The sequence below is a fragment of the Ovis aries genome, chromosome 3 (genome assembly GCF_016772045.2).
Source record: "Ovis aries strain OAR_USU_Benz2616 breed Rambouillet chromosome 3, ARS-UI_Ramb_v3.0, whole genome shotgun sequence".
Classification (NCBI taxonomy): Eukaryota; Metazoa; Chordata; class Mammalia; order Artiodactyla; family Bovidae; genus Ovis; species Ovis aries.
This window is the reverse complement of record NC_056056.1, coordinates 165914079-165940448: the sequence shown is the minus strand read 5'-3', so window position 1 is coordinate 165940448 and position 26370 is coordinate 165914079. Positions and strand designations below refer to the sequence as shown.

Genomic DNA, 26370 nt, shown 5'->3' with positions numbered 1-26370 from the left:
TCAAGAGGCTTTTTAGTTCCTCTTCACTTTCTGCCATAAGGGTGGTGTCATCTGCATATCTGAGGTTACTGATATTTCTCCCAGCAATCTTGATTCCAGCTTGTGCTTCTTCCAGTCCAGCGTTTCTCATGATGTACTCTGCATATAAGTTAAATAAGCAGGGTGACAATATACAGCCTTGATGTACTCCTTTTCCTATTTGGAACCAGTCTGTTGTTCCATGTCCAGTTCTAACTGTTGCTTCCTGACCTGCATACAGATTTCTCAAGAGGCAGGTCAGGTGGTCTGGTATTCCCCTCTTTCAGAATTTTCCACAGTTTATTGTGATCCATACTGTCAAAGGCTTTGACATAGTCAATAAAGCAGAAAGAGATGTTTTTCTGGAACTCTCTTGCTTTTTCCATGATCCAGCGGATGTTGGCAATTTGATCTCTGGTTCCTTTGCCTTTTCTAAAACCTGCTTGAACATTTGGAAGTTCATGGTTCACGTATTGCTGAAGCCTGGCTTGGAGAATTTTAAGGATTACTTTACTAGCATGTGAGATGAGTGCAATTGTGTGGTGGTTAGAGCATTCTTTGGCATTGCCTTTCTTTGGGACTGGAATGAAAACTGACCTTTTCCAGTCCTGTGGCCACTGCCGAGTTTTCCAAATTTGCTGGCATATTGAGTGCAGCACTTTCACAGCATCATCTTTCAGGATTTGAAATAGCTCCACTGGAATTCCATCACCTCCACTAGCTTTGTTCCTAGTGATGCTTTCTAAGGCCCACTTGACTTCACATTCCAGGAATCTGGCTCTAGGTGAGTGATCACACCATCATGATTACCTGGGTCATGAAGATCTTTTTCGTACAGTTCTTCTGTGTATTCTTGCCACCTCTTCTTAATATCTTCTGCTTCTGTTAGGTCCATACCATTTCTGTCCTTTATCGAGCCCATCTTTGCATGAAATGTTCCCTTGGTATCTCTAATTTTCTTGAAGAGATCTCTAGTCTTTCCCATTCTGTTGTTTGCCTCTATTTCTTTGCATTGATTGTTGAGGAAGGCTTTCTTATCTCTCTTTGCTATTCTTTGGAACTCTGCATTCAGATGCTTATATCTTTCTTTTTCTCCTTTGCTTTTCGCTTCTCTTCTTTTCACAGCTATTTGTAAAGCCTCCCCAGACAGCCATTTTGCTTTTTTGCATTTCTTTTCCATGGGGATGGTCTTGGTCCCTGTCTCCTGTACAATGTCACAAACCTCTGTCCATAGTTCATCACGCACTCTGTCTATCATATCTAGTCCCTTAAATCGATTTCTCACTTCCACTGTATAATCATAAGGGATTTGATTTAGGTCATACCTGAATGGTCTAGTGGTTTTCCCTACTTTCTTCAATTTGAGTCTGAATTTGGCAATAAGAAGTTCATGGTCTGAGCCACAGTTCAGCTCCCAGTCCTGTTTTTGCTGACTGTATAGAGCTTCTCCATCTTTAGCTACAAAGAATGTAATCAATCTGATTTCGGCGTTGACCATCCGGTGATGTCCATGTGTAGAGTCTTCTCTTGTGTTGTTGGAAGAGGGTGTTTTTTATGACCAGTGCGTTCTCTTGGCAAAACACTATTAGCCTTTGCCCTGCTTCATTCTGGTACCTACCATTGTGCAATTTTCCAATGTACACTCTAATCCATAATAAGGTTCAAAGTCTATGTAATCATCAGGATAAACTAGGTTAGCTGTGATAACAAATTAACTCTACAATCCCAGTAGATTCTCATAACAAAGGTTTACATCTTATCACTCAATTTACTAATCTCAGATTGGTAGTGAGGTAGTATTCACTTCCCTTCACCTTTCATTGGCCAGAACTAGTTATTCCTACCCAATGGCAAGTAGGCTAAGAAATGAGGTTTCCTACTTGTGCAAAAGAAGTAGAGAAACAGATATGGGTAAATATTCTGACTATCATAACCTTTGATCAAGAAATCTTATCACTCCACTGGAATAATCTAAAACAGTTAAAGAGCTTGTTAAGAAAAAAAGTTCATTGATGTTTTATTTATTATTTTGATAGACTGAAAGAGTCTTAATGTTGAATAATGAAGAGGTGGAAAATAGAACTGCAGTTCTTCCATATAGTAGATAATGCAGTCATAAAATGATAATTAATGAAACATATACATAATTATAAAATAGTAAGTAAAATTAGGAAATAAATGAAATGGATATGTGATTACACCACATTAAAAATATACCTAATAAAAATATCCTTAAAAATGTACTAGAATGTATTTATTTAACAAATATTCATTCTGCAAATATCTCCTAGATGTAATGCCCTACAGATTCAGAGGTTAAACATACTGTTTGACCTAGAGATGCTACAGTCTTTTAAGAATACTTAGGCTGGACTAGAAGAAATCTTAGTTTAAGATCTGAATAGTTACTCTAATAATTTTATGGTTGCAAATAAGGGTGAACTTTTATTCCATTTTGACTTGATATTTTATACATACAAACACAAAATAAAATATCACTCAACTGTAAAAATAATCTTGCCATTTGCAATAACATGAATGGACCTAGAGGGTACTACTCTAGGTGAAATAAGGCAGCTGGAGAAAGATAGATACCATATGGACTCACTCATAAGTGGAATCTAAAACACAAAACAAAGAAAACAAAAACAGACTTGTCAATGAAGAGGAAAATATTAGTGGTTACCAGCCAGAGAGATGGGGTGAGGATGAAATAGGAGAAGGGGATTAAGAGGTACAAACTTCCAGTTATAAAGTAAATAAGCCTTGGGAATTGGAATAAACCATAAGGAACATGGTCAATAATATTGTAAGAATTTTGTTTGGAGTTACAGACTTTATGGGTACTAGACTTAACACAGAAAGCATTTCATAATGTATGTAAATATCCAATCACTTATGAGTATACCTTAAACTGATGTAATATCATATGTCAAGTATTTTTCACTGTAAATAAATAAGGTACAAATTCAGAGAAAGTACTCTGTAAGAAAATATGTGTTTTAACATTCAGGCGCAACTACACTGTAAGTCAAAAACATCTCCATGAATTTCAAAAAACATTAATTACGAGATGGTACTACCCCACTGAAGACCAGTGACCTTTACCATCTGGTCTGCCTTCCTCTCTCTGACCTCAACACCATTATGCACTTCACTCACTCTGCTCAGCCTTATTTGTTCTCCCTACTGTTCCTGGGCCACGTAAGGCTTATTCCCACCTGGGGTCTTTGCCCTTGCACTCTCTTCAGGGAGCCACGCGGCTCACTCCTTTTCTTTCAGGTCTTTGTTCAAATGTCTCTCTTCTATGGAGACCACCCCTGACCACTCTTTCTAAAATACCAACCTTTCTCTCCAGATAGCACTCCCGTTGCCCCCCCCCCCTGCTTCCCCAACTTAGTCTCCATACCACCTATGATCTGACATGCTAGATATTTTATTTCTGTGATATTGTCTGTGTCTGCTCCGTGATGTCAGAGGTTTTTTACCGTATACCCATTATTTAAACAGGTATCTGAAACAGTGGGTGTTCAATAAATACTTGTTGAATACATGAAAACAATGAATGAAGGGTAGTGAGCGACTGAATGGATTGCTACAGACACTTAGCAATCACAGCACTGTTCCTGAATGAATCACTCGCCTCCACCCCACTGTATCTCCCTCCTCCCTCAAACTTCTCCTCTCTCACATGCTTTCCGCTGGATATGTTCTCCATCTGCCAGTTTCACGCTTGATCTGGCTCCCTCCAACCTTCACATCACATCTGGATTAGGGATTTGTCTCACTCCTGGGTATGATCGTATTGCGACAGCTTCCTGGCAATGCCCGTATTGTCCTCCTTTTCACCCTTCGTCCTGGCTCCTTCCCCTCCACCTTCCCAAACACTCTAGCTTTGTCTACAAATGCACTTCCCCGAATATACCCATCCTTCCAGGGTAGGCAAATGCTTCCTTCTTCCTCAAGAACTCCTGATCCACCATTCAGAAGTTATTTTCATGCTTCAGAAACTCCATCGTTATTTGTAACCCTTTTGCTGTCGTTATAGCCTTTGCTGTGCAAAATCTTGGGTTTTGCCAAGATTTGCCTTCCTGCCATAGTTTAAATTAGGGGCAGGGAGTAACTCTTACCTGCTCTTGCTTCTCCCATGGAACATGGAAGATGGTCGATGAATATTAAAATAAGATGACTTATGTCAAGCCCTTTGATAGTTCCTGGCACCTGATGAATATTCAGTCAGTGCTGGCTGCTAATACAAGTTGGTACATGAGGGAGGCAGAGTTTGGTTCCACCCAAAAGAGAGATACAGTATTTGATGTCTGCTCGGTGGGTTTTCAGAGGCTGTCGTATGTCAGGGTCCTTTTTTCTCACTGCTTGTGCCTCTTCCCACCTGTAGCAGGTGCCTCAATTTCCCTGGCCCACCTGAGTTCCCCTGCAGCTGTGGACAGCTCCTGGGCCAGCAGACCACTTTGCCTCTCAGGTGCCTAGAGAGGTCTTTGTTCATGCCTGTCACAGGAGCTCACTAGACTGTAAACACAAGCCATAGATGGGGGAGAGGATGTTTAGTGCTCGGGGGCCAACTGTCAGTGACACAGATGGGACTTATTGGGGAAATGCCCCCGCCACCTTGATTTCAGGGGTACAGTGCTGAGCTTGTTCCACCTTGTTTCTCAGAAGGCCCCCACTGGAACTGAGTGCCTTTTTCCCTGACAATAACCTGCTTTGGGGATTTCTCTCTGCCCTGACTTACCTTTCCTACTTCCTTGATTGTACCTTCTGGATCACTCCTCCAAACTACATATACTCAAGCCCTGCTTTGGGGGAAACCACCACCACTCAGCATTTCTAAAGGGATGGCTGCCCGACCCCTTAGTTTGATATGCTCCCATCCAGACACACATTCCCTGTGGTCTATCAGCCCCAGCTCCCTGCCGTCAGACACCTCAGTGGTAGGGGGAGGAATCCTTGAGCCATCTTCAGAGACAAAAATTGGAGGTAGAAGGTACATGTCGAGTTCACCTTAGTCTCTATCTTTATAGAAACTGCCCCTAAGAAAAGGTTGTGGTAAATTACCATTAAACAAGACACACACACACACGTACACAAAACCTTACTCTGTTCTCTCACTCTCAGGTGTGATCAAGCACTTGGACCTCTGTGAGGACATCTGTACTTTAAGGAGATCATCACGCTATGAAGACACAGAGGACGGCCTGGTTGGTGGCTCGGTTCTGGTGCTGTGTGTGTTTGTCCTGTGTTCATCAAAGCCTGATCCTTCTCGCTGAGCGTGTGACTACAGATGATATCCCTCAGCTCCCTTTGTATTAGATGCGGACACGACTGAGTTCTGTCTGGCAGAATGTGGACAGAATTGAACTTCCAGGACTGGACATTAAAACCCTCCATGGATGATCCTCTGTGACTCTACTGATCTACTGCCTGGAAGCTGAGGATTCCTTGCCCCAAGGGCATGGCAGGACTCCACGTGGCAGTAGACTGAGGCCCTGAAGCATCATGTAGAGTGTGCCTCCACTGGCTTGACCGTGAGAAGAAATAACTTTTATTGGATTAAGCTACTGAAACGCCAAAGCTTGTTATAGCATCTAGAGCTGGGCCAAACAAGGCACCATTGGTACCTAGAAGTGGAGTACTCCCACAATAAAAACCTAAAATAATATCGTATTGACTTAGCAGTTGAGTGGTAATTGGTGAGGAAAGTGACATAATAGACTGGAAAGAAGGAGACGTGTTTTATAAAATGCTGCCTTCAGCGGCAGACAGCATGTCTGCTAAGCCTTTAGTTTCAGGGGAGGTGGTTGGGAAGGGTCAGAGTAATAGGATGTGTTGACCCTTCCCAGGGCAGGGACTAGGATGAGGTGAGTGAGGCATCCAGGGCCCAAGATTAAGGTGGCAGCTACTTACACAACTCCGCTCTTAACAATGAATTACAGGAAAGAGTATGTTCAGGAATGACTGGCCAGTTTTTGAAAGATGAGAAAGAGGCTTGAGAATCCAGAAACACAGGATCCCAAGGGATATAAAAGCCTACTACGTTTGGACTCCATATAGCAAGATTATCTGAAAGGCAAAGGCCCTTTGTGACTCACACCTACTGACAAAGATCTGAGTAAGAGTGTGATTTTCCCATTTGCCTATTATCTCAGATACTCTCAAGATAGCCACTCAAGAGAAAGGCATTAATGAAGAAGCAAAGAAACAGATGAAACTTGAAAAATTCTATATGGGAAAAAACTTTTGTATGAACTTCTGATCATGGAATTATTGAGAAGCAAAGATTGGAGGTTTCTAAGTTTTTAGGGAATTACATTGTCAATGAAAAAATGAGCCTAGATTTAAAGGTCTTTGACAGTGAGGGCCTTGAAGCAATTCTTGAGTCTCCAAACTTGTTCAAGCAGGAAGTGGGCTTCAAAAGCCATGCAGTCCTCGAAGAGGATGAGCTCCCCAATATCCCGTAGGTTCCTATTGGTTGGCCATGGAGGATAACAGTTGAGGAAGAGCCTTCCAGAGGGCAGAGGTGGACCACAGAGAGCAAAGGACAGGGAAGGGTATGATAAGAAGGGTGTAGCCAAGGAACTTACTTTTACACCCAGGACAGGGCCACCACATAACGTGCTCACGTCAGGACTCCACCATCACCAGGGATGTGTGCTGTGTGTCTCCCACTCTTTCCTTTCCAAATGGGCATGTGTATCACTTTATCTCATTCTTGCCCAACACTTTACATGGCGTATGAATGGGGCAGAGACAGCAGCTTCTCCTTTCAAGTCAGAGGTTGATGGACAATGAGGCAAACACTCCATCTTGATGGGAAAAGTCCCCATTCCACCCAGAAATCCTGAAGTTTTAGCTGAATGTAATGACTGTAAAGGACATTGGGTCGTCTCCTCTGGGGAGGGGATAAGAGTGTCGTCTGTGTGGGAAAAGGGGTTAGGTGAGTAAGGTTATTCAGTAACCAAAGGACAGGCTATGGCAGATACATAGTTCACCAAGACCATTTCCTCTTTTACCTGGAAATCCAGCTAGACTATATTTCTTAAATATTAGCAGTTAGATGAGGCCATATGTCTGAGCTCTGGCAAATGTCATAGCAGAAAACGTTCACGCTTTCAGGCCTCATCAGTTAAAAACAAAAAAATTCTCCTTTTTTGTTGTCTAGTTGCTAGCTGAAAAGAGAAGGATTTGGGGGTGCTTAGGGTATTGGAAAGCTATTAGAGTAAAGAAGTTTGAACCTCCTTATCAAATACCTGTAGATGAGTTTATGGGATAAGAAATAACCATCTCTTAGATTAAGCCAATAAAATGTTAGGGTTTCTTTGTTACAGCAACTCTCATTGCCCTCATACAACCTATCTTATTGCTTTGTTATCAGGATTGAATGAGTTAATATGAAAAGTGGTGCCTGGCACCAAATATATGAAAAAGGGTATTCTATAAGTCTTGGCTCCTCTCATCAGCTTGAGAACAGGCAAAATTTTGTCATGAACTATGGCTTGGCAGAAAGCAGCAGCACCAATGGAAAGCAACATAATTCAGCATAGTATTCCTAGCTTTAATCAGAAAGTCTTGAAGTCTGTAATAGCAGACCCTAATCCAGGGACATACTTGGGTATTTATAATACCTAGTCTAATCTGTCTCCTGAGCCAACACTAATTTCTACGTCTTTAGTGCCACGTAAGTTTAAAGCCAAAAAACTATTTACTTTACAATCCTTCAAACAAACCCAGGACAATGTGTGTTATGCAAATATCCAGGTAACTTAACACACTTAGCTTCATAAAACTGAAAGAAAGGTAAATACTTCCAATACTGCCTGCCACTGCAGCAGAAAGTGGAAACCCGCTTCTATCCATAGCTGCTGAACTTGCTGAGTTTGGTCCCCTACCTGCTGCTGCTGCTGCTAGGTTGGTAGGAGACCAAACTCAGCAAGTTCAGCAGCTATGGATAGAAATGGGTTTCCACTTTCTGCAAATACCAACCTAAGGTTTAAAAAAGAAGGAAAGAGAAAAGATAAAGCATGTCATAATCTCTTTGACCACATTCTAAAAGCAAAGTCAATTATTGACATTTTGCCGACATTCTGAAACGTTTTTTTTTTTTTAAAGAAAAACTTGCTATTTTATATCAGAATTGTAGCTTTGTGATACTTTGAGAAGTTTCATTTCATTCAGTGTGACAAATACTAATTAAGGGCTTGGCACGTGCATGGTTGTTTTTATGCATTTCTGCAAAAGGTCATAATTACAGAATATATTGTTTCTAATAGCCAATATGCTTCCTAGGGCTATAAGGAATGTTGTACCATGTGAATAAGCAGAAAGGGAACCATTACAGAAGGAAGATGCTACTGACATAAGAAACAAGGGCAATGTTAAAGTCCTGTGGTCTTATCAGTCAATGACAGCTGTTTGTGGATCTAAAATTCTTTGATCAGACCCCAAGGAATTGACTTAAAGATTCCAGTTCTATGAAAGGACAAGATTATTGTCAGCATCCAAAGCCATCTTTAGGTCTTTGGACAACCTCCCCCAATTCACCCAGCCATCAGCTCTGATCTGGTTTATTCACTGCCCTCTACAGTTAGAATTTCAAGGTCAGAGATGAGCACCACTTCAGAAGGTCATAACCCCTTGACCTTCCACCAAGCTCCCCTTCCCAGTTCAAAGTCCCAGGTAATGGTCAAAGTCATTCATTGTATTCTCTTTAGGTTTCAGGAACATAAATGGCCTAGTCCTCTGCCATATAATTGAATGACAAAAGATTAACATTATTATATGAAGAATTTCTACTAGTCAATAAGAAAATGAAAATATTTCTAAAATATGTGAAAGATATAATAGCAAATTCACAAAACAATTAACAGTCAATAAACATTTGAAAAAATTGATTTTTACTGGTAATCACATTAATATAAATTAAAATAATAGATATGATATTTCTTCTCTCAAAAAAAGAAAAAATTTAGAAGAGGAAAATAAATATATAGCACTATGAGGGAGTTCAGAAATAGTCACTTTTACAGATTGTTATAAGAAGTATCAGTTCAGTTCAGTTGCTCAGTCATGTCCGATTCTTTGCGACCCCATGGATTGCAGCACGCCAGGCCTCCCTGTCCATCACCAACTCCCAGAGCCTATTCAAACTCATGTCCATCCAGTTGGTAATGCCATCCAACCATCTCTTCCTCTGTCGTCCCCTTCTCCTCCCTCCTTCAATCTTTCCGAAAATCAGGGTCTTTTCAAATGAGTTGGTTCTTCGCATCAGGTGGCCAAAGTATTGGAGTTTCAGCTTCAGCATCAGTCCTTCCAATGAATATTCAGGACTGATTTCCTTTAGGATGGACTGGTTGGCTCTCCTTGCAGTCCAAGGGACTCTCAAGAGTCTTCTCCAACACCATAATTCAAAAGCATCAATTCTTTGGTGCTCAACTTTCTTATAGTCCAACTCTCACATCCATACATGACTACTAGAAAAACTATAGCTTTGACTAGATGGACCTTTGTTGGTAAAGTAATGTTGGAATGAAAACTGACCTTTTCCAGTCCTGTGGCCATTGCTGAGTTTTCCAGATTTGCGAGTGTAGCACTTTCACAGCATCATCTTTTAGGATTTGAAATAGCTCAACTGAAATTCCATCACCTCCACTAGCTTTGTTCGTAATGATACTTCCTAAGGCCCACTTGACTTTGCATTCCAGGATGCCTGACTCTAGGTGAGTGATCACACCATCATTGTTGTCTGGGTCATGAATATCTGTTTTGTATAGTTCTTCTGTGTATTCTTGCCACCTCTTCTTAATATCTTATGTTTCTGTTAGGTCCATACCATTTCTGTCATTTATTGTGCTCATCTTTGCATGAAATGTTCCCTTGGTATCTCTAATTTTCTTGAAGAGATCTCTAGTCTTTCCCACTCTGTTGTTTTCCTCTATTTCTTTGCATTGATCACTGAGGAAGGCTTTTCTTATCTCTCCTTGCTATTCTTTGGAACTCTGCATTTAAATGGGTATATCTTTCCTTTTCTCCTTTGCCTTTAGCTTCTCTTCATTTCTCAACTATTTATAAGGACTCCTCAGACAATCATTTTGCGTTTTTGCATTTCTTTTTCTTGGGAATGGTTTTGATTGCTGCCTCCTGCACAATGCCACAAACCTCCGTCCATACTTCTTCAGGCAGTCTAGAACTGAAGTGCCTGATTAGATCTATCAGATCTAATCCCTTGAATCTATCTGTCACTTTCACTGTATAATCGCAAGGGATTTGATTTAGGTCATACCTGAATGGTCTAGTGGTTTTCCCTACTCTCTTCAATTTTAGATTAGCACAAAATTTTTAGAAGTCAATGTGGCTTTATAAAGCAAATGAATTTAAACAGTATATATCTTTGACATAACATTTTTAAACCTAGTAATTGTTTTCTAGGAAACAATCATGGCTATAAGAAACTTTAGTTAGAAAGAAGTTTACTGCAGAGTTGTTTATCTTTGCTAAAAGTTGGAAATAAAGACACATCTCATAGATATTGCAGGGTCAGTTCCAGACTACCACAATAAAGCAAATATTGCGATAAAGTAAGTCTCGTGAATTTTTTGGTTTTCCGGTGCATAGAAAAGCTATGTTTGCACTATACTATAGTCTATCACATGTGCAACAGCCCTGTGTTGTAAAAAACAATGTACACACTTTAATTAGAAAACATCTTATTGCTGAAATTTTCTAGCGATCATCTGAGCCTTTAGTGAGATATCTTTTTGCAACAGTAACAAAGATCACTAATCACAAATGACCATAACAAATACAGCAATGAAAAATTTTCAAATATTGTGAGAATTACCAAAACATAACATAGAGACAGGACATGAGCAAATGCTGTTGGAAAAATGGCATTGATCAACTTTGATGCAAGGTTTCCAAAAAACTTTAATTTGAAAAAAAAAAATCTGTGAAGCTCAATAAAGCAAAGCAAGATAAAACAAGGCATTCCTACAAATTAAATGTCCAACAAGATCAGCTAGATAAATGAAGCTACATCATTTTATAGACTACCATGTAACCACTCAGAATGTCATAGAATATGCAGTGACCAGAAAGATGTTCACGGTCTATTCTTAGGAGGGGGAGAAAGCAGAGTATAAAGAGATACACACAAGCATCTGGTTTGTGTGTGTGGTTATGTATCTTTCTAGCTATATCTATTAATATAATTATTTTTACCTCCATATTTAGAGAGATCCTTCCCTAAAAGCTAACTGGCTATCCTTGGGTGTTAGGATGGGTTCACTGACGTGATCTTATTTAATTCTCACCACAACTCTATGAGGTAGGTTCTGTTTTCTCCTCTTTTGCTGCTAAAGAAACCAAAGCTTAGAAGGGTTTAGAAACTTCCCCAATATCATGCAACACATAAGAGGCAGGGCTGAGCTCAGATCGTTTGACCATAAACCTACATTACGGTTCTGTTAAGGAAAATGCAGTAAGTTATCTGTGATGTTAAACTTATTCAATATAGATAATAAGTACTATACCATTTGGGATCAGCTCCTTCTTGCCTTTTTGAACCTACAATAACCACTCTTTAATGAAAAGACAGAGATTGCAACTGTTTCATTTTTTAATATCTTTAGTTAGGACAATTAAAAGTTGATAACCTAGAATGTCCCTGATGGCTCAGGAGATATGGGTTCGATCCCTGGGTCAGGAGGATCCCCTGGAGAAGGAAACGGCAACACTCTCCAGTATTCTTGTCTGAAAAATCCCATGGACAGAGGAGCCTGGCGGGCTACAGTCCATGGGGTCACAAAGACCCCATGATTAAGCACAAGCACACACAACCTGGGACTTTCCTGGTAGTTAAAAAATCTGCTGCCAATGCAGGGGACATTGGTCTGGGAAATTTCCATATGCCGCAGGCAACTAAAAGCCCATGGGCTCTGGAGCCCGTGCTCTGCAGCAAGAGAAGCCACGACAATGAGAAACCTGTACTCTGCAACTAGAGAGTAGCTCCCACTCGCTCTCAGCAACTAGAGGAACAATGAGAGAGCAATGAAGAACCAGCACAGCCAAAATTAAGTTGATTAAATTAAAAAGTTGATGTATGCTGTGCTAAGTTGCTTCAGGGGTATCTGACTCTGTGATTCTATGGACTGTAGCCCATCAGGTTCCCCTGTCCATGGGGTTCTTCAGGCAAGAACACTGGAGTGGGTTGCCATGCCCTCCTCCAGGGGATCTTCCTGACCAGGGATCGAACCCACATCTCTTAAGTCTCCTGCATTGGCAGGTAGGCTCTTTACCGCTAGCACAACCTGGGAAGCCCCCAAAAGTTGATATCCTGATGTCAATTTTTCTCATTTTATTTTTAATTGTACTGGTACTGAAATTCAAGTTAGGGAGCCATGAGTGAATGCAGGGACGGCATCCATGAACCTCATGAAAATAAATGTAAAATGATGTCCGTGTGACTACATGCTTTTTTGCAGGGAGAGTCTCCATAGCTTCCTGGCTGATTCTCAGATGCACCCAGGTTGAAGAGATTAAGAGCCTCTCTGATTTTTTTTTTTTTTTTTTTTACCTTTCATAATCCAACATACACTTCTATCAGGGAATGGCATCCCATCCCCTCTCCCTTTTCTGAGACCATCCTGTATGAGTTATCTTCTCCCTTTCTCACCTTTATACCTTCCATCTCCCTCTCTCTTTGGGTGCCTTCTCATTATCCTACAACTATTTTCCAGTCTCCCTTATTCTTAAAAGAAATATCCCTGAGATCCTACCTCTCCCCTAAACTATCATCATCTTGTCACACAGCCCAAAGACGCTGAGGATCTACCCTAATTCAACCCCTGGAAACATAAAGATGGGTAAGACAGACTAGGTCTCTGTCCTCCCTTAAAGAACTTCACCTTTAGAAAAAGATATGAAAGAATTACCTTATCGGTTAAGAACATTTTGAACAATAATTGGAAACCCCACTAGGTGTGGCTTAAACTCCCCTCATATAACAGGAAATCCAAAGATAAGCATGGTTGGCATCAGTTGTCATCCAAGGCACAAGCTTTTTCTATTTCTCTGCTCTGGCATCTTTAGCACGTTGACTTTGCCACCATGCCTGTCATTCATTCATAGTCACAAGACGGCTGCGGCAACTCCAGGATTCCACTTTCAAGGCAGAAAGAAGGAAACAATAGAGCAACTGTGTCTATCTCTCCTGTGAGCAAAGCAAACACCTTCCCCCCAAACATACCAGACTTCCTTCTGTTTCATTGTGAGGAGGGAAACAGGAAAATAGGCCTCTGACATTCCTACATCTGCCTGGAAGCAGCAAGTTAAAGAGGCGGCTGAGCGTGGCTATGAATTAGCCTAGAAATGGAGTCATCCAAAACACATAATTGAACAAATAAATACAACAACTTAAAAAATAACAAGGGCTTGACTCTCCATTCCTTCAGTGTGGACTGTGTGTGTTGACTTCCTTCCATTCCTATCAAAATGAAGGGAAATGAGTAATTTTATAGAGAACTTGACAAACACTACATCAGCCAGGTGACCAAGGTCAACATCAACATTCGTAAATCAAACCAGACCTACCCTGGTAGCGTAATAGCTAAGATCCACCTGCCAATGCAGGAGACATGGGTTCAATTCCTGGTCGGGGATCCGCTGGAGCAAGTAAGCCCATGCACCACAACTACTGAAGCCTGCGCGCCTAGAGCCCATGCTCCGCAACAAGAGACGCCACGGCAATAAGACGTTCATGCCCTGCAACCGCTCACTGCAACTGAAAGCCAGAGCAAAGCAACGAACACCCAGGGCAGCCATAAACAAAATTTTAAAATGTTTTTTTAAGTGTTTGGGCATAAATCAAACCAGATCGTAAGTCATAATGTGACAAAGATGGCACTTACCTCTGTGGTCTTTCTCCCCCAAAATCCAGAACCCCAGAATAATCATGAGAAAGACTTCAGAGAGATCTCAATGGAGGAACATTCTACATAGTACCTGACATGTACTCCTCAAAACTGCCAAGGTCATCAAAAACATTATCGCAGCCAAGAAGAGAAAACTAAATGTACTGTGGTGTCCTGGATGCAATCCTGGAACAGAAAAAGGACATTAGGTTAAGATGTGTCGATACTCGTCCATTTATCATGACAAATGTTCTACACTAGTGTAAGCTGTTAATAATACAGGAACTGGGGCCAGGAGTAGAGTGCATGGGAACACTTCGTACTAACTTTGGAATTTTTCTGTAAATCTAAAGCTATCCTAAAAAATTAAGTCTTCTTTTAAAGCAATGAAGGCTATGAAGTAAATAAAATAGGGTAATGAGAAAGAGAAGGGTGGGGAGGGGAAAGTTTAGAAGGATGGTCAGAGAAAGTCTCTGAGGAAGTGACATTTATTTCCAGACCCAAGTGCTTCAAATAAGCCATGTGAAGAGCTGGGGGTAGAGCATTTCAGGCAAAAGGAATGACAAATTGAAAGCCTGAAGAAGTCTAAGGAAGAGAGAAGATCTAAAGTAAGTGAAAGGGCGGGTGACGAGGTTGGGTTTCCAGACAAGACTGAATGAAGTCCATAACCTCCTCAGGTCAAGTTTTGGATTCAACAGCATACAAATGTTAAATGATAATAACTGTATTGGTCTCCTATTGCAGCTACAACAAATTACCACATAAGTCAAATCAGTGGTTTAAAACAACCCAGATATATTCTCTTGCAGTTCTATTGGTAAGAAATCAGACAGAACTTCACTGGGCTAAAGTCAGGGTAGACACAGGGCTATGTTCCCTCTGGAGGCTCCAGGGGCGAACGTGTCACCAATCCTTTTAGAGGTCGCCTGCATCCCCTGGCTTGTGGCCCCTTTCTTCATGTTCAATGCCAGCAATTCCAGCATGCCAACCTCTGTTTCCATTATCACATCTGACCCTGCCTCTCCTCTTTGACTTATATGAATCCTTGTGATAACATTAAGCCAAACCAGATAACCCAGGAAAATCTCCCCATTGCAAGATCTTTAATGGCTCAGATAGTAAAGAAATCACCTGCAGTGCAGGAGACCTGGTTTGTTCCCTGGATCAGGAATCCCCTGGAGAAAGGCATGGCTATCCACTGCAATATTCTTGCCTGGAGAATTCCATGAACAGAGGAATATGGTGGGCTACAGTCAATGGAGTTTCAAAGAGTCAGACACAACTGAGCAACCAACACTTTCACTTTTTTTCCACTAATCATGCCTACAAAGTTCCTTTTGTCAGGTAGAGCTCACATGTTCCAAGAAATCGGACAGAACATATTTGGGGGGCCATTGCTCAATGATAATAATAATAATAATTATTATTATTTGACATAATAATAATGACAATTGTTATTATAATAATTAATAATAATGACAACAATAACAACGACAACACAATTCAACCCATAATATTGCTTTTACAAAGATTTTAGCTTAGGAAGGAGCTCTATGGTAAATATATCATCACACAATTAAATGTGAAAACACCATTTGTGGTAAGTGCTCTAAGGGTAACAAGAAGAATAACAAATTCAAATAAGAGAAGCTAAGCTAAAGTTGAAAGAGGTGGTTAGGAAACATTTCTGAGGAAGGGATAGATACACTGAGGGATGAAAATCCTCTAGGCTGGAGCATTCCCAGGCAGGGGAATGACAGATAGGGAGCCCCAAGCTGAGGAGAAACCTGATAAGAGACACATACAAGAGGCTTCCCAGTTGGCGATAGTGGTAAAGAACTCGCCTGCCAGTGGAGACATAGGAGACATGGGTGTGATCCCTGGGTCGGGAAGATCCCCTGGAGGGGGACGTGACAACCCACTCCAGTATCCTTGCCTGGAGAATCCCATGGACAGAGGAGCCTGGTGGGCTACAGTTCTTAGAGTCGCAAAGAGTCAGATACAACTGAAGTGATTTAGCATGCACGCACATAAAAGACCCTCCACAAAGGCTGGCTGGAGAAAACCTGGGAATAGTCTCTCTGCGTCACTTCGGGAATCTGAATCGTGTCGAGTAGGAAATTCAGTGTCTCCTCCGCATCTGAAAGGAGGAAGGTCTGTCTTATCATCAGGTTCTCCTACTCTGTGAGCGATCATTTTGTGTCCTCTTCTCCAGGACCCCCTTTTGAGTAAGTCAGATTTCATCTGTACTCTGCTCCCTTCAGGATCTAGCTGAGGCCGCCGGGCGCCGGGTCTGACTGAGCAGATGTGATAGAGTCCATCTATTTCCAGTTTGAAACATTTGAGAAAAACATGTCGTATTGATGAGATTTCTGGATTAGTGGAAATCGATGGGAGTGTAGGATTTCAGTCAGTGCCATTGGAATCACTGGAAGTTTTCAGCACGACACTGTTTTGTGAGCAAACCTCTGACAGTATGCTTTTATACTTTCCACACCCCTCCTCCACTGGTCTCCAAAACTCAGCTATCCTAAAGGGAGTTAAGACTTCCTGCAGCAGTAGACAAAGCACTGAGTGTTAGCCGCCCCGCCAGGTTCGGATTACTTCTGACGGCGACTGGGCCACAGCCTGTGGCCTGTATTTTCAGGGCTGCGTGGAGAGAAGGGGACGGCCGGTGACCCTGGAAAGGCTGTGCTGGGCCTGGGTGTGGTGGGAAGTCACCCTCCCTCTTCAGGGACAAAGCGTCCCACCCTAAGCCGGATGGTGGCATATCACAGCCCGGCCTCCCAATTTCACCCAGCAGCCCCCCGTTTCCCATATCATCCGAGGTCACAGAGACCCAAGCCAACAGACGTGACTGCACAGCCCTGCAGGAAGTGAAAACTGTGAGAATAAGGTTGGGCCACCCCCCTACACAGCCCGGAGAAGCTGTCTGTGCACCCAGCCGGCCAGGGCTGCTTCCGGGCCGGCGTCCAGGTCTGCTCAGGAGACCCAGGTGGTGGTGTTGGAGTTGCCCCCCCGGCACCACCCTGCATCACACTTTCCAGGAAGGGGTGGGTGGGGACGGGTGGTAGGTGGGAACGTTGTCGGCAATGAATGTTGGTGTTTTTTGAGCCGGGGCCAAAGCATTGTGTGTTTCAGGGGGTCTGGCCAACTGCCTCCACGAGGGAGACTTCCATGACAAGACCGCCGCCCCAGCCTGGAGCAGATTTGTTTGAACTTTGCAGGGGTGGATGCGCTCAGGGGTGAGTTCCATCAAGAGAGCCAAACCTTTTTTTTTTCTCCTTCAGTCTTCAAGCACATGAAGCACCAGGGCTGAATGGTCGTCTTGATGATGTGGGAGGGTGCTATTACCAATCTTGTCAACTATTTGCAGGGGTTAGAAGCCGACAGCGATCTCTTTCTGTTTTACTGTCCTAGGGTCCAAATCTGAGCTGAGGCAAGCGGACTTTCAGAATGGCTGTCCAGCTTTCATCAGGGGACCATCACCAAGCTGTGTTGAGTTCCTGTCTGCAAGAACTTCACACTGTGGCTAGACTTCCTCTTCCCATCACCTAGCCCTCATGGCCTAAGCTTAACACAGGAGAACAGAAGCAGGAGGAGAATGACAAAATCCAGCAGGCCCACCTTGAAGCAACTCCCCAGGAAGTTTTCCACCAGAAATGGGTGAGGCCAAGACAAAGCACTTCTTAATGGAGCTAGGTTGCTGCTTCAAAGTGGGTTGAGCTCCACCCTTTTCATGTTCCATCCGATCACAAACAACTTGTCTCCATTTGGAAGGTTTGATGCTGCTGGTGCAAATTATAAGGGCTACTGTGGCCACCAGCAGGGTATTAACAAACGAAACTAGCCACTGGTCATTTGTTACAAATTTGAGGCTCATGGTACTTGAAGCTGCACAATCATTTTGGGAGCCTGAATGTTCAGAGGGGAGAAGGCTAAAGTGGGGGAACGCATGTCCTAGAGGAGACCATACATTCTCCAAACTCGCAGCCTGGGTCATCTGTAATTCTAGAAATCGGATTTAGCAGATTTAGCACATAAAAATGCAGAACATCCCATTAAATTTGAAATTCAAATAAATAATGAACACTTCTTTTTTTAGTATAATTATAGACCAAATACAGCACTGGAGATACTTAGGCTTAAAAAGTATTTTTTCTTGATCTGAAATTCAAATTTGATGGGCACCTTGTATTAATATTTTCTCTGGCAACTTGAACCCAGGTACAGGATGCCTCCAGAAGCTTCTACTGAAGGCAGAAGTGGAAGGCAATCCTTTTCTGTGAAGTCTGCCTTCTTTATTTAATAGTTTAGCCTTTGAACTCTTCTAGGGGTTGGTTCTCAGACTCAAGAAATGTTTGTTTAAGGGATGAGTGATTTAGTATAGGAAACTCGAATGACCAATTATCACCAACTCAGTCAAAGGAACTCTTCACAAAAAAGAAATGTTGTTGTCCTATAATAATGAAATTACAGATGTTGAGAACAAACTTGTGGACACTGGGAGGAAGGGAAGGATGGGATGAATTGATAGCGTAGCAGCAACATATACACTACAATGTATAAGACAGCGAGCAAGTGGGAAGCTGCTGCAGAGCTCAGGGAACTCAGCTTGGTGCTCTGTAATGACCTGGAGGGTAGGGGTGGGGAGAGAGGGGTTCAAGAGGGAGGGGATATATGTATACATATAGTTGATTCATGGATGAGAGAGTTGGACTACAAAGAAGGCTGAGCACCTAGGAATTGATGCTTTTCAAATGTGGTGCTGGAGAAGACTCTTGAGAGTCTCTTGGATAGCAAGGAGATCAAACCAGTCCATCCTAAAGGAAATCAATCCTGAATATTCATTGGAAGGACTGACATTGAAGCTGAAGTTCCAATACTTTGACCACCTGATGCAAAGAGCCGACTCATTAGAAAAGACCCTGATGCTGGGAAAGATTGAAGGCAGGAGGAAAAGGGGAAGACAGGATGAGATGGTTGGATGGCATCTCTGGCTCAATGGACATGAGTTTGAGCAAGCTCCAGGAGATGGTGAAGGACAGGGAAGCCTGGCATGCTGCAATCCATAGGGTCAGACACAACTGAGCCACTGAACAAAAGTTGATTCATGTTGTACAGCAGAAACTAACACAACATTGTAAAGCAATTATCCTCCAATTAAAAAGTAAATTAAAAAAGGAAATAGGAAAAAAAAAAATTAAACCTTCAAGTAACCTTATCTTGAGGGCAAACTGGTGCCTTAGTGATGCCCAGCCCAGCCCTTTCTACACCACAGGGAATGCATATGCAGGGCAGCCAACCGTGTTTTCTGTTTTCCTTATCCTATTAGCCTCTGCCTTGGAGCCTGAGAAAGGCAAGCCTCCCTTGCTCTCTCCGAAGTAGCTCCCCATTCTTTTATTTACAGTATTTCCCCTAAACCCATTTGCCTGAGAATCTGGGCCAATATTTGTTGGTAAAAGCAATTTAATTTTTTATTTAGGGCTAGCAAGGAAATGGCAACCCACTCCAGTGTTCTTGCCTGGAGAATCCCAGGGACGGGGGAGCCTGGTGGGTTGCCATCTATGGGGTCGCACAGAGTCAGACAGGAGTGAAGTGACGTAGCAGCAGCAGCAGCAGCAGCAGCAGCATAAAACTAGCCCTTTTAAAGTGACATTTAGTTTACTCACGATACTCAGCAACCACCACCTCGATCCAGTTCCAAAGCTATTTCATCACCCCAAAGAGAGCCCCAAACCGGTGAAACCACCCCAGCAACTTACTTTTGATCTCTTCAAAATGGTACACTTCCCTCGAGAGGCCAGGGTGAAGGAAGGAGGAAAAAGGCAGCAGGGACTCTCTGTGGAGCCCACACATGGGACCTGTTTACAAGTACGAGCCTCACAGCACCTTTCATTGGCTTATGGAATGGAAGGCTTCACAATTAAAAGGCTCCTGAGGGACAGGTATTAGGCCAAATGTGGCTCCAGGTGAAGGAAGAGGGTGCCTGCTAGGCCAGGGTTCACCAGAGAGGGGTCAGGAGCTGCCAGGCTGTGAATCAACAGGGCAGGGAGTCACTGGGCATGGAAGGATGTCTTGTGAAAGGTGCAAACCTGCTTCTTGGGGAGAAGAGGGAGCAAAGGGTTCCTAGGAAGGGGCCCAGTTGGTCTTGAGCTTCCGGGTTCAGTGGGAGCAAGTGAATCACTCAGGGGAGGTGCTGGGCCTCCCCTCAGCCAGTAAGTGCTTTGAGGTTTCCTGATTTACTGAGGGAGTTAGTTCCTTCTCAGAGGAACCCTTGACTCTCTCCTCTTGAGAGGGACTGATCCTCCTTATTGTTTAGAAAATCTGGTGCAACTGCATTTTTTTTGGAGACAACTGCTCTTTCCTGCAGTGACTTGCAGCAGTTTTATTACCCAGCTGGGTCTTACTTCCTGTCTTCTTTCGCTGTCAACAGGGGTCCCTCACTCACTGCAAAACCAGAAGCTTCCCAGCTTTGAGCAGAGGTGGAAGGATTGGCCCCTTTGTTCAAGATACAGGGGTCAGGTAGTGAGCTCATGCCCTTTTTTGTAGAGGATGCAAGACAAGGAACAGCCAAGAAGAGGATCATCCTGAGACTGCTGGAACTGCCAGGGTGGCACAGAGTGTAACAGTCACTCATTCAACACACACGCAGTGAGCGTGTGTTTGCCTGAGGTGCTGCACTAGAACGCAAGGGGTAACCGCTGAACTTTGGGTATGGTATCCTGCGTACCAGGCACCATTCAGGTTGCTTCACTTTTACTAACTCATTGAAGTACCACCATCCTGAGACTGTTTCTGTTAAAACTGGCTTGCATGCAACATGGTTCCTCCTGGGGCCAGGCCTTGTCCACCATCCCAAATGAAGCTGAGTCCCCCTAAAACTGAGTTCTCAACTTCCCTGGTGGTTCAGTGATTAAGACTCCACACTTCCACTGCAGAGGACGTGGGTTTCATCCCTGGTAAGGAAATCAAGATCCTGCTGCCATGTGGAGCAGCCAAAAAACAAAACCAAACCAAGTTCTCTTGATGAGTTTATGATAAATCTCTCTATCCCAAACTGTATTCCCTTTCTTGTTCTGCCCCTGTTCCCCTCAAGATTGAGACATATCAAAGAAAAGCTGGAGGTTTGAAACCCAACAGGGCCCTGCAGGCCCTTCCTGGGTACAAAAGCTCCCCCTGTCTCCCCATTTCTTGTTGATAGAAAAGAACGGGCTTTAGTCTTCTAGGCCTTCCCAAAGAGCAGGCTCAAGCAGCTAATGATTAGGACAATAGTCACAGGACTCCTAGTTCCCCTTGATGGGATACAGAAAGGCAATCTGATGCGTATCTTTGAGTTGTTCTGCAGAAACTAAGACCTTCACCCTGGTGGAGGAGGGTGGCTACATGCTGACCACAACCATGTGGACCCCAGATTGGTAGGAACCAGAAGGATGACGACCTAGATGCCCAAAAACAACACTCTATGACCTCACCACTCACCAGTCAGAAGAAGGTCCATGAGCTGAGCGCTCATCCTGACAGTCTTTAAAAACGCTCGCCTGTATACACTAACATATGTACAGTGGGAATTTGCTGCATCACTCCGGATCTCAAACCAGGGCCCTGTGACAACCTAGAGGTGTGGGATGGGGTGGGAGGTGGGAGAAAGGCTCAAGGCGCAGGGGACATATGTATACCTATGGCTGATCCATGTTGACGTATGGCAGAAACCAACACAATACTGTAATTATCCTTCAATTAAATAAATTAAAAATAAACCCTTGCTGAAAATCATCAAGAAGTTTGGGTCTTTGAAGCATGAGCTTGGAGCCCTTCAAACACTCATTGTCAGAGTTTAGTTTTCTGTGTCTCCCGGTACATGAATCCCTGCTTGGTAATAAAACCATCAGTGAGAATTCAAACCCCTTCCTTCACTCTCCTGCATAAACAGTAATCACAGAATGCAAAGAAGTTGTGGTCACGACAGCAGAGAAGTGGAGGAACACAAATACACTCACCCCTCTGTGCACAGAGCTCGCCCCACGGAAACCTCCACTCTCCAAACACCTCTCTGTTACTCCCAGGGTCCACAGAGTTGGAGCATCTGTCCACTCCCTCCAGCCTATGCTCTGGACATTTTGCTGAGACATCAGAGAAGACACAGCATTTAAATGGATATCCTGAACAAGTACATCTACTCTGGACATCAGGCAGATGAAAAGGTGAAAAACCCTAGTGCAAATCACAAGGTTGTGTTTCCAAGAATAGAACTGGCCCAGCCTGGAAGGTAACCCCTTCACCCTGTGTACGAGGGGGATGAAGGATCCCACAATGTAATTATACTCCTTTCTAATAAGATAATTTGTTAACAGTTTGATTTTATGCTCATGAGATTTCTTTCATGCTAACAAACCCGTAAATTAGAAAAGTCTTCATTGCATCCTGTGGTGAGAATCAGGAAACAGGCATTGTGCTTTACTTTTCCATTGTGCTTAAATAGAATTGTGTTCTCTTTTACTTACAATCCATCTGAAATTCTGTCTCACTTTTAAATGCATACCTTGTTTTGGGGTGTGTGTGTGTGTGTGTGTGTGCGCGCGCGTAACTCAAGTCTTTCAAGGAAGGATTAAGGAGTTGTGCTAATTAGCTTCTGCCCTCCTACCCCACCCCTCCCCCGGGGAGCAGGGGTGGCTCTTAGAATCATAGAGTTAGAAGGAGTGAGATAATGAGAGAGTCGATGTTGTAATATTGCTTCCAAGAAAAGCTTCAGGAAGGTGAGGGGACTAATTGGGCTGGTCTGGTAAAGAATTCAAGAGGAGTCTAAGAGGAGGAGTGGGAAGCTGGGAGGAAGTGAATGGAACTTCACCTCAGCACTTGCCCTTCAGAGATTGGTACACAGATGGTAGAAAGCAGAAGTCCTAGCGAGAGAGCAGAGGCCTTTCTCTAAATTGTCTGCCCAGAGGGAAACAAAGGGATTTGCCATCATCTCCAGGGAAGAGTCCTAGCTCTCCTTTTAAGATCATTGGTGATGGACAGGGAGGCCTGGCGTGCTGCGATTCATGGGGTCGCAAAGAGTCTGGCACGACTGAGCGACTGAACTGAACTGAACTGAACTGAAGGAGTTTGTTAGTTGCTCAGTCACGTCCAACTCTTTTGCGACCTCACGGACTGTAGCCCACTAGGTTCCTCTGTCCATGGAATTCTCCAGGCAAGAATAATGGAGTGGGATGCCATTCCCTTCTTCAGGGGATCTTCCTGACCCAGGGATCGAACCCAGGTCTCCTGCCTTGCAAGCAGATTCTTTATCATCTGAGTCTCCAGGGAAGCTTGCCCACCTTGAAAACCTGTTAGTATGAGCTTAGTGGCTTCAGGGAGTGTCCAGGCAGTGCAACCAAAGGGCTGTGGGTGTGGCTTTAGTGGCAGCAAAGTAGGAGGAAATAATTGGTGTTAGATACCGGGTAAGCATCCCCTGATCTGGGGTGATCCAAATGCTGGTTATGCCACTTTCTAGATATACAACCCTGGGCAAGATACTTTCAACCCTCTGAGTTTCATTTTTCTTATCTCTTAAGTGAAACTATTACTACTATCTACCTATCTACTTCTTGGGGTTATTTTGAGGAATGAGGTATATTCCTTAGCCAAGCACCAAACACACAATTGTCTCTAAATAAGTATTAGCTGTGTTACAACAAAAGAACCATGGACTAGGAGTCAGAAATTTTTCATTCAATGAACATTCGTTGAGCATATACTATGTGCCAAGCTCAGTTCTAGATATCGGGCATTCTGGAGAGCTAGATAATTAAGACATATACTCTATCCTTAAAGGGGCAAGTTCAATATTTAGTGGAGTGGTGCTGGGGTGGGGGTGGTGAGTGGGAAGATGAATATAACCTAGGTACAGGTTCTGGTTTAGGTCTACAGTTTTCTTTTCAGCTTTTGGATCAATGCCTGGCACCATGCTTGAATGCAGGCTTAGTCGCTCAGTTGTGTCCAACCCTTTGCGACCCTTTGGACTGTAGCCCACCAGGCTCCTCTGTCCATGGGACTTTTCTGGCAAGGATACTGGAGTGGGTTGCTATTTCCTTCTCCAGGGTGTCTTCCTGATCCAGGGACTGAATCCATGTCTCCTGCAGCTCCTGCTTTGCAAGCGGATTCTTTACCCTCTGAGCTGAAGGAAGCCCATACCTTATTGGGTATGACTTCAGGGGAAGCCTATATAGGGGAAGCCTGGCATCATACTAGATGCACAACAAAATATTTGTTGAATGAATGTCTCTATACAGTGAGAATAAAAATTGTGATTCACAAAAATGTTTTGAACTACAAATTCAAATTAAATGTCAGGGAAGTCAGGGACATTGGTAATCATTAGTCATTAACAAAACAGTTGATTTATATACAAATTAACACTCTCAAGGTTCCTTCAAGTGCTTGGAAGCCATTTGACTTCTTAAATAGATTGAAATCTTATTTACATTATTTTCCTAGTAAACTCTTCCCCCCGTGGACTGGAAGAGTAAACTCTGAACAAATTCATGTCCCAATCATGGCAAATATAGGTAGGATCCAAAGGAATTGGATTCCATTATGTAATTGCTCTGCAATTTCTTTCAAGTTGTGTGAAATTTATTGAATTCATCTACAAAAATAGTCAGATTTGTTAGAACTTGTTTTGGCTGAAGAAGTGGAAACAGAGTAATAACAAGTGACAATATTACAAATTCTAAAAATTATTGGTGACAAAATTGAGTCTGTTCTTCCAATTTGCTTGTAATTATTTTATTCCGACTTTTACAATTTGTATTTTTTTAGAGCCTCAAGCTGTTTCCACTTAAGTTACCTCTAAATCTTCCAGTGTAGCTGTATTTAATATAAGTCAGGGGGCAATTGAAAGTTTGAGAGAAAACAGAGACCCAAATTAATGTCATACAATAGAGGAGAGCTGCAGGGACTGTTATCACATGCCTCATTTCTCTAAAACATTTAATTTAAATCTGGGAAAATATAAAAAAAGCAAAGTGTTTGTTGAATGCCGGAGGCCAGAAGTGGAAAAAGCAAAGGTAAGCTACACAGAGAACTGAAGTTGGCAGGAAATTGCAAGATGAGATTTGGCTTGAAAATATAAGTTTATTTACCGAGAAGGAAACTATGAAAAGATCAAAGTACCCATTCCCCTTGCACATTCTCCCAGTTGATTCTGGGTATGATTTGTGAGATTAGGGTAACCACTACTATATTAAAACTAGAGGAACTTTACATTTTCCCCTTGTTGCTTTGCCTGAAATATGGGTCACTGCCCCCAGATGCACAGTGGTACTCAGTTTATAGCTTCTGCCAATTAGATGAGCTTTTGCATGGGTGGATAACTGCATTTCCTTTGTATCCTAGGCTTCACTGATATGTTTTTTCCATTAAGAAGATCTGTTGAAGTAAGGAGCATAAATCATAATCACTAAGAGCATTTTTACATATTCAAAACAAAGTAAAAGCTAGTACAAGAGTTAAGTTACACAAATAAGCAGGTCTAATGGAGTTTCTTCCTCATTAAGTCAACTGTTAACATCATCTGGTTTGGCCTCAAAGGATAAGTGAGGAATTCATTATAAGTCTCTGGGACAAAAGTCTTTTACGAAGAATTCTTCACTGATGGAGTTTATTATACATAATGGAAAATTTGGGGAGATCTGCCACCCAGAGCCCCATCTTTGTGGCCACTGCTTCTGTTGGGCATCTTCTTTGTGACCGTAGCTCTCCCTGGTCCTCAGTGACACCTTGTCCTTCAGGCCTCATGATGGGATCAGCTCCCCATCATCTGTTAATCACTTAAAGCCTCCTCACTCTTTTTCGTGCCCTTAAACCTGTCCATACTTGCATAACACATAATCTATTAAACTCTTGATACTTAAGCCCTATATGCATGCCTCTTGTTTCCAGCAGGGACTCAGACAACGACATTCCTTGTACTATTTCCTATTGATATTCTGAAAAATTCCCACTTACGTGTTCAGGTCAGTTGCTCAGTTGTATCCGACTTTTTGTGACCCCATGAACTGCAACATGCGAGGCCTCCCTGTCCATCACCAACTCCCAGAGTCCACATAAACCCATGTCCCTTGAGTCGGTGATGCCATCCAACCATCTCATCCTCTGTCATCCCCTTCTCCTCCTGCCCTCAATCTTTTCCAACATCAGGGTCTTTTCAAATGAGTCAGCTCTTCACATCAGGTGGCAAAAGTATTGGAGTTTCAGCTTCAACATCAGTCCTTCCAATGAACACCCAGGACTGATCTCCTTTAGGATGGACTGGTTGGATCTCCTTGCAGTCCAAGGGACTCTCAAGAGTCTTCTCCAACACCACAGTTCAAAAGCATCAGTTCTTTGGCGGTTAGCTTTCTTTATAGTCCAACTCTCATATCCATACATGACTACTGGAAAAACCATA

The 26370-nt window shown here is 42.9% G+C and overlaps 1 long non-coding RNA gene across 1 annotated transcript; it reads right to left on the bottom strand.

Annotated features, from left to right (window-relative positions):
- Positions 1-8906: 8906 nt before the first annotated feature.
- On the bottom strand, positions 8907-20061 carry LOC132659459 (uncharacterized). The gene is made up of 2 exons (XR_009599957.1): positions 19706-20061; positions 8907-14126 (listed from the first exon to the last, which is right to left on the bottom strand). It is a non-coding gene; the product is annotated as an uncharacterized LOC132659459 (long non-coding RNA).
- Positions 20062-26370: the final 6309 nt, after the last annotated feature.